This window comes from Arvicola amphibius, chromosome 3, assembly GCF_903992535.2.
Source record: "Arvicola amphibius chromosome 3, mArvAmp1.2, whole genome shotgun sequence".
NCBI lineage: Eukaryota > Metazoa > Chordata > Mammalia > Rodentia > Cricetidae > Arvicola > Arvicola amphibius.
The window spans coordinates 163,979,464-163,994,839 of record NC_052049.1 but is presented as its reverse complement, the minus strand read 5'-3'; the positions used below and the strand labels follow the sequence as shown (position 1 = coordinate 163,994,839).

The 15,376-nt window shown below is 46.5% G+C and overlaps 1 protein-coding gene across 1 annotated transcript in view; it reads left to right on the top strand.

Annotated features, from left to right (window-relative positions):
- Positions 1 to 15,376, top strand: part of Clstn2 (calsyntenin 2) — a 348,253-nt gene that overhangs the window by 141,897 nt on the left and 190,980 nt on the right. The gene's annotated exons all lie outside the window — the stretch shown is intronic.

Here is a 15,376-nt window from a genome sequence, read left to right as displayed (position 1 = left end):
TTGGCAATTGTTGTGGGTGTCTATTCTGCCTACCTTCGGGGACCTTGGACTTGCTCTTGGTATAAATTCATTGGAAGGCAACAAGTTGTCTTCATGACCCTGGGCTAGTTAGTTCCCAGACCAACCACAACAGACAAATATTCCCTGGCATCTGGAAAGTAAGTGAATGCGTCCATCTGTGGATCCTCTCCACAGCTCTCAGGAAAGCACCAACAGCATGCAGACCACCCCCATCAGCCAATACTATTTGCTCTTCAGCCTCAGTCCCTGAACATATTGCAGGAGCTTCCCTGTATACAGGCCTCCTCCTTTACCTGCCCACCCCCCTGGGTATAGAATCAAGGTGAGCCTTTGGAATCATGAATTAAATACTTTCACAAGATTCTCACGCTTCCTTTTCTTCAGTTTTGCTAAAGCTGGAGCTCTAGGAGAGCTAAATGTTGGAGGAGGGCTGCTTGTTGGTTCCTGGCTGCCCGGCTAGCTTAGACCCAAAATAATCACACAGAAACTGTATTAGTTAAATAACTGCTTAGCCCATTAGCTCTAGCTTCTTATTGGCTAACTCTTATATTAATTTAACTATTTATATTAATCTGTATATCACCACGTGGCTGTGGCTTACCAGGTAAAGTTTCCAGCATAGGTCTCCTGTGGCTCCATGGCTTCTTTCCACCCTCTTTCTCCTAGCATACAGCCTAGATTTCCCCACCTAGTTCTGTTCTACCCTTGCCATAGGCTCAAAGCAGTTCTTTATTCATTAACCTATAAAAGCAACACATAGAAAGAAGGACCTCCCACACCAGCTAAATATGGATGGGGTGGAAAAGATTTCCTTGCAGCACAATTCTTAAAACTATTGTGGACGGAGGCTTTCTGGAAACACAGAAATGGAGAATCCTTATAGGAAGTGTATTAACACAGATAAACCAATGGACTTGGTCCAGTCTAGAGTTAAACCTGCTTCTGTTGCTGAATGAGCTCAGGCAAATTACCTAACCCCTCCCATCCTCAGTTTCCTTGCATGCAAAATGCAAACGAGCTAAGTTTTTTTGTTGTTGTTTTCCTCATGGAATTACTATGAGCGTGTAGTCCTGGTGTGTAAAAGTCTTGGAAAATGTCTCACATGTAGTATGCCTTAAATAAATTCACTGATATTCTGCCCAGTGTTTCCCAGGGGAGCTAATATGGAATTTTCATGACCGCTACCTAAATCTAGAGACCTAATTTCTAGCCACAGATCCTCTGTTCTGACTTCTGAGGGCCTCAGTTTCCCCATAGGCATTGTCCATGGGCCGCAATAACACACTTCTACGGCTTCCTCTCTTGTCTACTATGCACATCATTGTACATCATGGCACTGTGCTTGATTCTGGGATATGGTGCCTAGCCTTGGTTAGAACATGCTCACAGTATCTGCTTCTGAGTTACACTCTAGTTAGGGGTTCTCAATCTTCCTAATGCTGCGACTCTTTAATTATAGCTCCTCGTGTTATGGCGAGCCCCTCCCCCATCACAGAAGTATTTCTTTGCTACTCCATAACTATAATTTTGCTACTGTTATGGATCATAATGTAAATATCTGTGTTTTCTGATGGTCCTAGGTGGCCCCTATGAAAGGGTCATTCAACCCCTAAAGGGGTTGTGACCTACAAGTTGAGAACCACTATGCTAGGTATTCACAGAGCATTTCCCAGCCCTTAGTGAAAGGATTGAGCTTTGGGTTATAAAATACATGTGACATAAACCTCAACTGAAAAACAGAAATCCAGTTCAACCTCAAAAAAACAAAAAGCTTCCCCTGATTTTGTAAGGGCACTGTAGATCACATTCACGGCGTTGAGATCCACACTGACTGCTGGCCTCCTTTAGCTTCCTGTATTCATGGAGCAACCTCAGAAAAAGTCGTGGGGAATCTGTAGCTGGATGCCACTAAAAGATAAACAACGTTTCTCACTTCTAATGGTTTACCGAGGAGTGCTGCTTGTGCAATAATGCCTCCCATAAAACTCTGAGTGACTAAAGTTACTGAAGAGGCAAAGGCAGCTGGAGTCCATCCTTACCTACCCTGCTTGGGCATGCGTAGCGCTGAGGCGTTGCCACCACCTCTCAGCGCTGATAGGATGCAAAGCCTGCACCTATTTGAGGCTGAAAGCATCTTGCTTGGATCCAGTGGTGCTGGCTACTGCAGGGAGAATAGAGGACAGGGACTCATGCCTTTGAGCAGCATCTTTGGCTTCTTCTGGGAGTAGGAGACCCAGAGTAGCTGTTCCTTTTATTGAATTCTTCCCACTAGGAAGTTCCTAATGATTGATCCCCATGACTCATGGTTAAGCTAAGCTGGATCCTTTCAGTATTCCGCGGCAGACCCTTTCATCCACCCAACGGTAGGTCCATGCTCTCTCAGCACACCTTCGCATCCAAGAGTTCTCTTACTTCACACTCATCCTTCTATATGCCCTGGAGAGGATTCCTAGTGGTCGCTCTTAGCTAACTGAGGATGGGGAGATGCAAGTGATTGACATTCAAGAGTCTGCTGTTTTGGAAGGACGGTTTCGATGTACATTGTGTGTTTCTCCAAACCATCCTTTACAGGACTGAACTGTAAGTTATCTTCTTTTCTTTTTCGTCTCTCCTTTTTTCTTAAATCATCCCCCAAGTAAATCACCCAACCCAGCTCCTTGTCTCAGGCTCTGCTTGCAGGGAACCGGCACGGTATGAAGATTTCTAGAAGGCAGTAGAGGTTTGCAGGCTCAGAGTCAGAGAGAAAGGCCAGTAAGGCTGGGATTGTAATGCTGTAGAATGTTTACCTAGTATCAAAGGCTTCAGTTTTCCCTCCCATAAACAAGTAAATAAAATAAGTTTATTTAATTTAAAAAGCATTTAGCTCTAAAAGTTCAGGTTCTATACAAGGAACTAGGTTCCAGCTCTGTGTCTGGCCTCTCAACTTCTGGCCCAGCCTCTCATGGTTGGGCAACTGCACATAGTTATTGTAGAAGACAAAGGCACTTCACCCTAACCCTCAGTTTTAACATCTGTCACTGGTTCTGCTCACCAAGAAAAGCATCAACTATCAACCTACATCAACCAAAGGGAAAGTCCCTTTTCCTTGACACAAAATCACTGACTATTCTCTCAGACATGAGGCTTCAGTTTGACATCTACACAAAGGGAGAACCTTTGACATCATATAGAATGGCCATGGTGCTCAGTCACTTGGGCTCTGCCCTGTGACTTAGCCAGTTTCATCCCATAACCCTAACAGTATAGCCAAGGTAATGGATGTTTCCACCATGTCACATATGATATGTTGTTTCAGTATCTACCCTTGGTTAATGATGACCCCTGCACCTCCTTCAGTCTACTTCCAAATGGAGACCCATGCCCATAGGCTCCACTTCTCTTAGTCAGTAAGCATCCAAGACAAATCCCCCTGTGTTTCTTCCCTCTTAACCACTCCAGGGCTTGTTGGAACTCACACCAATTTGTTGTTTTATTGGTTTATTCTTCAGGAGTACATTCAGTGTCTTCTAGTAATATGCTCTGGCTGTGTCGACATGAATCAGTCCTATTGCTTCTGCAGTGAAGAAGCAAAATAAGCAGAGAATGAAAGATAGCACCATGACAAAGGGAAGCATATGGGGACGTACAGGGCCTTGAAAGTGGGGACAGAGCCCCTACCCTAGCCAAAGCATGGACAGATTATCTCTTGAGATGTCTCAACCCTGAGTCAGGGTGAGTGGGGGCTGTGGAGGGACCATCAGCAGACAGTAAAGCAGAACCTGCAGAGATGTGGAGAAAACACACAGGGATGGGGTGCTGTGTAGTGGCACTTCAGAAGAAACCAGAATTGATGCAAAGTCAGGGAGAAGTCTGGGGGCAAAGGATACAAAGCCCTGTCCCAGAGGAAGAGCTCTTTAATAGTCTGAAGACCTTACATGGAACAGGAAGACATGCTGTATATTCAGTGAAGTTTACATATGCTAATGTTTTACAGATAGAAGAAATGCCATGTTCAAAATCTGCATGCTTCCACATGTAAAGTCACGGGCAAATGGTTTTTTAGTGAATTCATATCCCAAACACTGGGCTAAAGATGTAGCATGAATAATAAAAACCAAGAGACAGATATTGGGGTTCAAGCTGAAGATCAGAAAAGCAAAGCAGCAAGCCACTGGCTCTTACCTCTACCTCAGACTGAAAATGGTCGAACCTGCCTCCACAAATCCTCAGACTAAGACTGAGCTGAGAACTGTCTCCTTCTGTCTTACAGTCCCCTCTAGTGCTGGGATCAAAGGGGTCACCACCACCACCACCCAGCCTCTATGGTTAACTAGTGTGGCTGCTTTGCATTCTGATCTTCGGGCAAGCTTTATTTATTAAAACACAAATACTATACCACTGTAAAAGTTGTCGTGAGTGGACAAGAAGTGTTGTGGTCACAGACTTGGCTTTCTTATCATGGATGCTGCAGAGCGGATGAAGGAGTTCAGAAGCTGTGATTACCTCTGTTGACCTGCATGCCTTTCCCAGAGTACAAGCTGGATTTTCTGATCTAAACAGCTCCCAAGGAAGCTTAATTGCCTTTTATGGTGAGAAAAATCTATAGAGAGGTCACTTTGCCCTTCCTCCACAGACAAGCACAGAAAGGTGAGAGGAAAAACTAGCTATGCACAGGTGAAAGACTTCTAGTGTCTTTTCATTCCAAACTTCAGCAGCACGTTAAATTTAGGGAGTTCAGTTGAACAGGAAGAGATTGAGTTTGGGGGGTCTTACTGCACTTCATTCAAAGTCAAGTTTGAGCTCACTGAGGGGGTTATCAAAATTCTTTAAAGCTTCAATCTCCATCTCAACAGAGTTCCTGATCCTTTCCTTTCTTGGCTGTAAAGAGGACTAAAGGAGCCTAAGTCCTGGTGCACTGGGTACAAGACCTGATTCTGAGTAGGGCACAGATAAAGCTTAGGGGATGATGGGCTATTCCTTTCCAACTGCATCACTTTGGGGGCTGCTTTCCACGGGTCCCTGCTTTGATCACTGTAAGCACACCGACTCTATGCCTAGCAGATCAACATCATCCACCTTGAGCTTCTCCCCATAGGCTAATCTCTTTCCACACTTAGACCATCTGGATTAGAACTCCAATATGCTACTCATGTGACTTTTCACAAGGCACATGCTGTCTCTGGGTCTCAACTTGTAAGATGGATGAGTGAGACACATTACCACTGAGACTTCTTCCAGATAGCACATGTAGATTGTAAATGGAGACCACTCCCTTGTTTCCCAACTGCTCAGACCCGAATAATCACACAACAACCCTATTAATTACAACACTGACCTATTAGCTTGGGATTCTTATTAACTAACTCTTCATCTTAAATTAACCTATTTCTATTAATCTGTGTATCACCACGTGGTTGTAGTCTGTCAGGAAGGTTCCAGAGGCGGCATCTTTCTCCTTCAGCAGCTACATTACAACTCCCTGACTCCGCCTACTCTCCCCCTATATCTCTGTCCGCATTTCCCACCTGGCTTTTTATTCTGCCCTTCCATAGGCCAACACAGCTTTATTCATCAACCAATAATGCAACACATATACAGAAGGACCTTCCACATCAATAGATTCTGTGTGTTTTGGTGGTTCCCATTGGCTAGAAAAGTTCAGACATCTTAGTATACTTTCAGATTCCCGCGGGAGTACTCCTGGGGACTCAGCGCTGTGGACTGACCGCAGGCTTGCTCTCATCATTGCAAAGGTTCTTCTCTCTTGCTACCCAGCCTGCTACATTCATATCCTGGAGGGATGCTGGGTAGCAACTGGGACACCCCCTACCACCACACAAGATGGTGTCGTCCCCATTCGCCATTTCAAGCAGGGGCATGCAGAGTCTCGTGGAAGGAGCAGTAGAAGATGGCAGAGGCAAAGGTTTCGATTTTACCTTGGCTTTTCTTTTAACCTTTGGTGCAACAGCTGATTCTCAGTCCTCAGCTTCATCACCTGCAAAGTGACAGTGCTCTTACTCCTGGGAGGTTGTCCCATCCTTGAGGAATGGGTTTCATATACACTTACCAAGCACAGTGGCACATGCCTATTAATCCTAGTACTTGGAAGGCAAAGGCAGGGGTATCGTGAGTTCAGGGCTAACCTGGGCTATCTAGTGAGACCTTGTCTCCAAACTAGTAATAGTAATAAATAATAAATAAACATTAGGGAAAACCTGCCAATACTACCGCAAAAGGAGAAATGTAATCATGAAGCTATTGCTTGTCATTTATCACAGAAATAAATTCTGGAGTGAGCAGAGGTAGTCACCTGCTCAAACCACTAGGAATAACTCATTCCACAGGTATCACCTGAATGTATGGAAGCAGCTGTGAGGTCGAAATGTACAAGAGCAGGCAGAGTGGCTTCATTGTCACCTAGCTGAAAGTTCTGGTTGGTCTTCTTCTATTGCAACTCTTATGGCAACTGCCACGTTTGCACAATGAACATGCGAACAAGCACGTTCTACACAGGGACCAAGCAGGCTAGCCTTGGTAGGGGTGACACAGAGGGAAGGAGAGGGCTTCTGCCCTAGAGACCCTCAGAGCTACAGAGCGGAGCCCATGAACAAGAGTCGCAGTGTGATCTGCCAAGTGTCAGAATGCATGGGACATGCAGTGAATCTCCCCAGAGGAATTAAAACAGCTTCACTAGTGAAAAGGGTAGCACTAGGCCTCCCTTCCCCTCTTACCTCTCAGCAGAACTACTCTTGGGAGACTTGAAAGATGGCAAAGCTATCCACTGAGGGGGAAATAGAGTCAGGAAGTAGCAAGTCAGGTGGGCCCTGGAGTTTGGACTGAGTGCCTACAGAAGTAGGTGGGAAATCAAGTAGAAAGCGAACAAAGAACCCACACTCTGAACGCCATCCCTAGATATTAATCTTTATGTAGCCAGAGCCTCAGTAATGTGTCAGCATCGTTAGCGTTTGTGGCTTCCTTTTGGACAGGCAAACTTAAAGCCTGAGTATCCAGGGCAGGAACCAAATCCAGGGCGTAGTTAGTAGAGCCGCAGCTAAGGTGTCTTCCAAAAAAAATGAGTAGCTCCTGACCTTGGCCTGGCAGTCTTTTTGTTGACAGTGGTCCTGGTGGGGCCTCAGAGGTCAGAGCTCTTCACTGACTGATGGCTCCCCGTTGTCCTGATGACTTTGCAAGCATAGGCAGGTGACCTAGCTGTTTTTCTGGTCACCTGTGAGATCCCATTGACCTTAGCAAATGAAATAAAGGGACACGACTGTTTAGCACTCATTGCGGGCTATGAGAATGACAGAAGTTGGCTGTGAGAAGGGAGAAGGTGCTGAAGAGGCTGATGAGACAGTCATGTGCTGTCTGAAGACACCGGTGACTTGAGTCATGGTGGTGGGGAGCACTCATTCATGCCCACTCTTGGGTCCTGCATGCCCCGGACCCTCCATGTGACGTAGTTTGGAAGCCTCACCTGGACTGAACCAGCCAAGTGTCTCAGAAGCACTTGAAGGCAGGAGGAGACTGTCCAGAGCCTCAGGTGCCACACTGCTCATCAATTTGCCATTATTTGTAATAAGAAGGGAGAAGGAAATCACGTCGAATGGTCTTATCAGAAGGTCACCGTTCTCACAGTACCAGTGTTAATTCAATCACATACAAATAATTTTGGGACCAGGAGCTTAAGAAATCCCATGCTTCCAAGAAGAGGAGAGAGGTGGTGAACTAACAGAAAAGTTGAGCCGGACTGTGTCTGTGTGCTGGAGGAGGGGTGGGCAGGAATGTGTGTGTGTGTGTGTGGAGGAGGGGTGGGCAGGACTGTGTGTGTGTGTGGAGGAGGGGTGGGCAGGACTCTGTGTGTGTGTGGCGGAGGGGTGGGCAGGACTGTGTGCATGTGTGGAGGAGGGGTGGGCGGGACTCTGTGTGTGTGTGGAGGAGGGGTGGGCAGGACTCTGTGTGTGTGTGGAGGAGGGGTGGGCGGGACTGTGTGTGTGTGTGTGGAGGAGGGGTGGGCAGGACTGTGTGCATGTGTGGAGGAGGGGTGGGCAGGACTCTGTGTGTGTGGAGGAGGGGTGGGCAGGACTCTGTGTGTGTGTGTGTGTGTGTGTGTGTGTGGAGGAGGGGTGGGCAGGACTGTGTGTGTGTGTGTGGAGGAGGGGTGGGCAGGACTCTGTGTGTGTGTGTGTGTGGAGGAGGGGTGGGCAGGACTATGTGTGTGTGTGGAGGAGGGGTGGGCAGGACTCTGTGTGTGTGTGGAGGAGGGGTGGGGGGGACTGTGTGTGTGTGTGGAGGAGGGGTGGGCAGGACTGTGTGCATGTGTGGAGGAGGGGTGGGCAGGACTCTGTGTGTGTGGAGGAGGGGTGGGCAGGACTCTGTGTGTGTGTGGAGGAGGGGTGGGCAGGACTCTGTGTGTGTGTGGAGGATGGGTAGGCAGGACTCTGTGTGTATGTGGAGGGGTAGGCAGGACTGTGTTGATGTGGTCAAGGTGGGGTGAACAGGACTACGTGTGTGTGGTCTGGGAGGCATGTGCAGGACTGTGTGTGTGCTGGAGGACAGGCGGGTAGGACTGTTTCTGTGGGTTAGAAGAGGGGTGAGCTGGACTGTGTCAGTGTGGTCCAGGTGAAGTTGTCAGGACTGTGTCTGTGTGGTCTAGGCAGGGTGGGCATCCTCACATGACTTTACTTCTTCAAACTCTAAGACTGTTGGAAATTCTCTCCTAATAGAACCAGGGCTCCAGACTCCAGCTTAAAGTCGGCCCCAGGAAACTGCATTGTAATCTTTGACAGTGCTGTGACTGAGTTTTGAAGTTGGGGAACTAAATTGAGAGAGCCAATTATTGCTCTTTTGATGGCTGCTAAATCTGCTGTTGATTGGCAGTTATTTTGGACAAACGAGATTATTCATGAATGAACTGATGTCTGATCATTGTTCCCACTGAACATCTTGGTTGAACAACATTGGACACCATGAAGAAATTTGAGACTTAACTCACGTAATCCCTTTAACAGCCTCAAAGAGTTTATGTTTGTCTCCTTCAGTATCCAGAAGTGGAAACTAAGGTCACCACGCAGGTCTGTGACAGAAACAGGATTTGAACTGAAGTGGAAAGAACAAATTGTTCAGTATTGTGGGCACCCAAGCAGGCAGTCGTGAGAGAAAAGTCTGAAGAAGTTTGAAGAGCCCTGAGAACCACCTGAGGGGCTTAGTGCTCACTGTGTCTCCAGTAGCTGGCCCCCAATGCCTGCCCTCTCACATAGCATGGCAGATCCTCCCACTGCTCAGTGTACAGTCCCTGCAGCAATGTCTGCCACAACCTCCCCCACAGTAATGAAGCGGGGCTTAGAACTGACTCTCTGCCCAGCATACAGCACCCCAGCTTTCACCCGCCAGTCAGGGAGGCAAAGGCTTGTGAGGTTTCATTGTAAAGCAATTGCTTTTGGTGTGTTAAAACTGAAACCCTGGGGGCCTGGGTGGGGAGGGCATCAATCTTTCATTTTTTTTTTTATTTCAAGGAACTGTTTGCTGCTGTTCTGTATGTGAATTGTGCCACAGAGAAATGACCACAACGGGCTTTGTCTGTACTCAGTGGGCACCAAGCTCAGGGTCTGCTGAGTGCCCCAGAGCCATCATGAACCACATAGCACACACAGCAGGCAGGGACACGGGAAGGGAGGGTCTGCTGACCGCTTCACTCCCTTTCTCCCGGAAGGATGAAAGTCCATGGAAACATTGTACAGTGGCCTCTTCTCATGAGGTGCACTGTTGCTGGTCCAGGGAGGTCACTGTCCCCGCTGGGGTTCAGCAAGACAGACCTTGGGCACAAACAGACTTCAGGAACCTGACATTTACGAGTCTGAAATTGGAAATTCTAGGCTTTTCCCAGCCCCGGGAGCTGGTAGGTGACTGCAGGTTATTGGGTTTTCTCTTTTCCTGGGGCTGCTGAGACAAATACCAACTAGATGACTAAGGTAACAGAAATGTGTTGTTTTGCTGTTCTGGAGCCTGGAAGCCCAAGTTCAAGGTTCATCACTGTAGGTTTCTTCTTAGGACGAGAGGGAAGGATCTGAGGATGGAGAGCTTGCAGGCTTTCCTTGGATTATAGACCCTTTTCTTCTGTATCTTATTGTCTTCTCTTTGATCATGGCCTTTGTATTTTATTGCTATCACTCTTGTTTGTTTGTTTGATGGTTGGTTGGTTGGTTTTTGTGAAGTTCATGTATTCCAGGTTGCCTCAAATTTGCTATGTAGCAAAAGATGACCTTGAATTCCTAGTCCTCCTACCTCTACTTCCCTGATGTTAGTATTACAAACTGGGCATGTGCCACCATGTCCAGTTGAGCAAGTCTTTCTTTGTCTTCAGATTTACCATTTTCTTAAAGACGCCCATTATACTGAGGACTTCAGACCTCATTTGTAGCCTAAGGGATGGGCAGAAGAATCACAGAGATGCTTCTTATTTGAACTGCTGATGCTTTTCTGAAATCACAAGAAGCACACGTGCATGTATGCAAACACACACACATAAAAACACATATACACATACATACACACATATACACACATACAAAAACACACATATACACATAACATAAACACACACATATGCACACACCACACCTATAAACATATACCACACATACACAAAAACACATACACTGACAACACAACACATATTCATACACACACGTATACAACCACACACATGCACATACATGCAAACATATCACATACAGAGAGAGAGAGAGAGAGAGAGAGAGAGAGAGAGAGAGAGAGACTGAATCTCTTTCTCCAAGGAAAGGATCGCAAGAAGACCAGAAGAGGCCCATTGGAATTACAGTGGGGTTTGTGAAGATTAATTATAGGGATTTAATTTGCTAATCAATTATTCTTAGAAATTTAAATCGAGAAGGGACTGGCCATTTTAATAATTTCTAAATCTGATTTTACCTGAGATACTTGAAATCAACTTCCAGCTCATAAACTAGACATACTGAATGAGACCTCTGAGGCCAGAACCAGGGGATCTTAGCATCCCATCAGTCACTGGGCTTTCTCCGAGGCCATGGGGCCTTAAAACAGAGGCTTAGAAGTTATGGTCCTTAGCAGAATACCATCTGCCCTGCGGCTCCCCAGGACGCACACGGGGCTGCATGCCCCACTCAGATATTGAGACCCTGGAAGAACAATGCACATTGCAAGGTTAACAAATGCTGTTCTAGCAGAAAAAAAACTGCAGGTGCTCACACATCCATTTGTCCTGTCTTCCTCATGCCTAGAATTTGACTCTGCCTTAATGTGCAGAAGGAAGTTAGGTTTGGAGGTTCTGACACTACTCCACCAAGTACTAAGTTATGACTTAACTTGTATCCCTCTGAATCCCAGGTCCCTGTCCTGGTGATGGAGCTGGCTAAACTGCAGAATCTGTAAGAGCCCAAAGAGCTCCTTGTGAATTGAGTGCCCTGAACCACAGGGCAGTTTGGGGTCCATGCCAGCTCCTCCCGCAGAGTGGCATATCCTTTGTTCTCATCTAACCTGGTCCTTGCTTTCAGATGTCCTCTTGAAGCACGCGTTTTGTCTTGGCCTAGGCTAGTTTGTGAGGTGACTTTCTTTCAGTTTTAATGTATATCTTATATTTATTTGCCTTCCCTTGGGTACAAAACTTTGCCAGACTTGGAAAAGAGGGCCAGGGAGCCTCTTTTAAGAGAGCTGGAAAACAAAACAAAACAAAAACAAAGCAAGCAAACAAAAAAACTTCACCTCTCAGCAAAGAATAACTCCATGTTTAGTGTGTTTTGTTAAAAATATGTGAATTTTCATAAATGCAGAAATAGCTGTAGACTGCGTTATTAGCAGCTCTGTGAAGAAGATAACATTGTGGACGCTTTAGTTTCCCTTTGTTGTTTAAACAAGAAATAATGTAAGAGATTTATGGAATTTTTTCAAATGACAGTACATAGAATTCTCTTAAACCCAATATATTCCAGTTACCTTGTTATGTCCATCTAATATAGACAGGAAATTTTTGATATGATCAGTGAGTTGGTATTAATCTGTTATTATTAACTGATGTTAGTGTTCACTCAGATTTCTTTAATTGCCAATTAGTGTCTTTCTCTTGATTCTGAACCTCGTCTAAGCCCTTCCGTTCCAGAGAGTCGCATCTCCTCAGGCTCCTCTTGGCCGTGATGGTCTCTTAGTTTCCTTGATGAGAATGGCTTAGAATTTTGAAGCAGTAGTGAGGTGTCTTGAGGAACTGGAGGCCTCTCAGCTGCCATTTGCCTCAGAGCTTTCTCCTGATGAAGACTGGATTATGGGCTGTGGGTGGGACCCTTAAAGATGGAGCTATCTTCCCCCCACTCTCTCGGGGAACCTGTCTGGTAGATCACTGTGGATATTGACTTGAAGCCTAGCAAGCCTAGTGTCCATCGGGTTTCTCCGCTACCTTTTCCATATTGTATTTTATGTCCTTATTTTGTTCTCCCGTATTGCCTGATGACACAAAAGGCCACTGTCACTTTGGAGAAACATTGGCAGTCTTGGTCATCTATTGTCTTCCTTTTCTATCTTGTTTGGTCATGATTTTCAACCCCGTGGGGCGCCCTTGCTCCAGAAGTCAGTTGGGAATACATGTAGCCTCTCTATCCTCAGTTCCAGCTGGGCACCTTTGACCATGCTGCCTGCCGCACAGAGGGTATATCATGCAAAATAACGTCTTAGAGTGTCGCTTGAGTAGGCCCATAAATCAGCCTGGAAACTGTCCTGCCTGGAAAAGGAAGGGGACTTTCAGGCACTTTCTCCTCACATGGAAGAAAAACAGGGCGTAAATCTAGCTGAAGGAGACTCTCAGCCAGCCACGCGAAGCGAAAACACCCTAGCAGTTTGGAGGACGGTGTCTCCTTCTTCCCCAACTGTCAGCCCCCAGTACAGAACCAGGTGCATCCTGTTCAATTGTCCTGGAATAAAGGAGTCGACTGTCACGGCGTCCTCTTCCTCCCCACCTCGGTTGGATTTCTGACAATGAAGCAAGTGAATGATACCCAGAAATTAGATGTTTTCACTACAGCGAGTTTCCTGGCCACCTGCAGCAGACACACAATCCTAAAATTCACTAATGAATATATATGTTTTGCAAAAGAAGTAGTTCTCCAGAGTGAGTCTGAGAACAGGTGGCTAATGATGCCACTTTAAAGGGAGCCTGCTGGAGAAGGCAGGTTCAGAAAGGGTGGTGTGTGGGCTGGGCACCCTGGGCTAGACAGCCTGCAGATGCAACTTCATTTATTGCCTGGAAAAGCAGCAACGGGCTTCCCTCGTACCTTGCCATCATTTTGTCTCCCTGGCCCAGGTAGCATTCCTCTGTAAATGGTTCATTCTTAGCAAAGTACTCGACGCTCGGCAGTTGCCAGCTTCTAACAGAGAATTTTTCTGTCTCAGCGTGGCTGACATTGTGGAGTGGGTGGTTACCTGTTACTGGCAGCCGTGGGCAGGATAGCACCCCTGGCCCTTACCTTCTAGACAGCAGTAGCACAGCCTCCCCAACCTGGGATACTCCAAAATGTCTTTAACTTTGCCAAATTTTCCTTGGAGGACAGAATCGCCTCTGTTGAGAACCGCTATTCTGAATGGATGAGCACCACTCTGGTTCTGGGCAACAGAACACACCTGTATGCCTTTCATTGGCTTTTCTCTCTGCCCAAGTGAGGACTGGAAGGTAGGAATTCTCCCTCCTTGTGTGGAGCCGAGGAGTGATTAGTTCTTCACTCCCAAAGGTACAGGAAAATACTTGAGATGCTGTCCCCACCATATCCTTCTTCCAGTATCTATTGCTGTGTGACAAGTACCCTACACCGAGTGCGGCATGCCAGACTCGGGAGGTGGTTGAAGGGGCACAAGGGGATGATTGTCCCTTTCTGATCATCAGGGTCAGCACTGGTTAGTTGGATATTTTGTCTGTCTGCTTGGTTGGTTGGTTGTTGTTTGTTTGCCAACTTGCTACAACCTTAGAGTCACATAGGAACAGGGAACCACACCCGATAAAATGCCTCCATCACACTGGCTTGCAGGCATGGCTGTGGGGTAGTTCTCTATTAGTGATGCAGGAGGGCCCCATCTAATATGGGTGGTACCAATCCTGGGCAGGTGGTTTTAGGTTGTATAAGAACTCAAATTCGGCAAGCTAGGGAGATCAAACCGGTTAGCTGCCTTCCTCCATCGTCTCTGTATTGGTTCCTGCCTCCAGTTGTCTGTATTGAGTTCCTGTCCTGATTTTCCTTCATGACTGACTGTAAGCTGAAATCAGAATTTTCTTTCCCTCGTCACTTTTAGACAGTGTTTATCACAACAGCAGAAAGCAAATGAGGACAGGGTTTTCTTACCAGCAATGTGCAGAGGTTGAAGATATTGGGCCTGCAGTCCGGAACCACCCAAAGCTGTTAAAATTCTGGCAGTTGATGCTGGCTCCCACCTGGAGCTATGCTTAAGCTGGGGTCCAGATATGCACCCATGAGCTCTCTAAGTGTTCTGGAACTCCATGCAACCTTGTAAGCAGGTCATTTAGCTGTGTCTCAGAGCTCCAACGGTATCACAAGAGAACCACATGGAAACTCTACCTCCTTTTCGAATGAGACCTTGTGACCCATGTGGTATTGCTTTGACTACGGTCGCCAGCCCTTGAGATGACAGGAAGGTAAAAGTCAGAGTACACAGGGCAGAATTCAGTGTTGTGGCATCTATCACAGTTCTATCTATGATATTTTCTTCCTGTAGTGTGTGTTGCCCCGCCCCATACCACCATCCTCCTGCCCCTCTCCCTCAGCCCCTTCAATTCTGACTGTCTTTTCTCAGACTGTGTTTGACTTCCTTTTCCACAGAGGCTTCTGCATAGACTCTGGAGAGATTGCAAGGCAAATTATCTTCAGCCTTGCCAGGAGATGCTACTCCTGCTGCTGCTGCTGCTGCTTCTGCTGCTGCTGTTGCTGCTGCTGTTTAATTTGGCACGTCCCCTCCAAGTATCCTCAGTGGCACTGAGACCCTTTGGGGTTTGAAAATCTAGAGACACCGAGAAGAGCTAGCATTGGCCATTATGAGGTTGGCTCAATAATGCATTATGATGACAATATGCCTGAAATACAATTGCATTTATAGCCTTACTTCCAAAAGGCCATTTTAAGAGTCTGCCTTTATCTTTCAAGATCTGCCAATGCAGTACACACAGTGAGTGCTAAGTAAGTGTTTACTGGGAACATATTTTTGATCCCAGTAACTGGGCCTTTCCTCGTGCACAATAATAGCTAGTGATTTCATTTTTCTTGAGTCTGAGGAGCTTATACTAAATTTAATTCAAATATGAATCCTGACTCACCACTCATATTCATCCAAG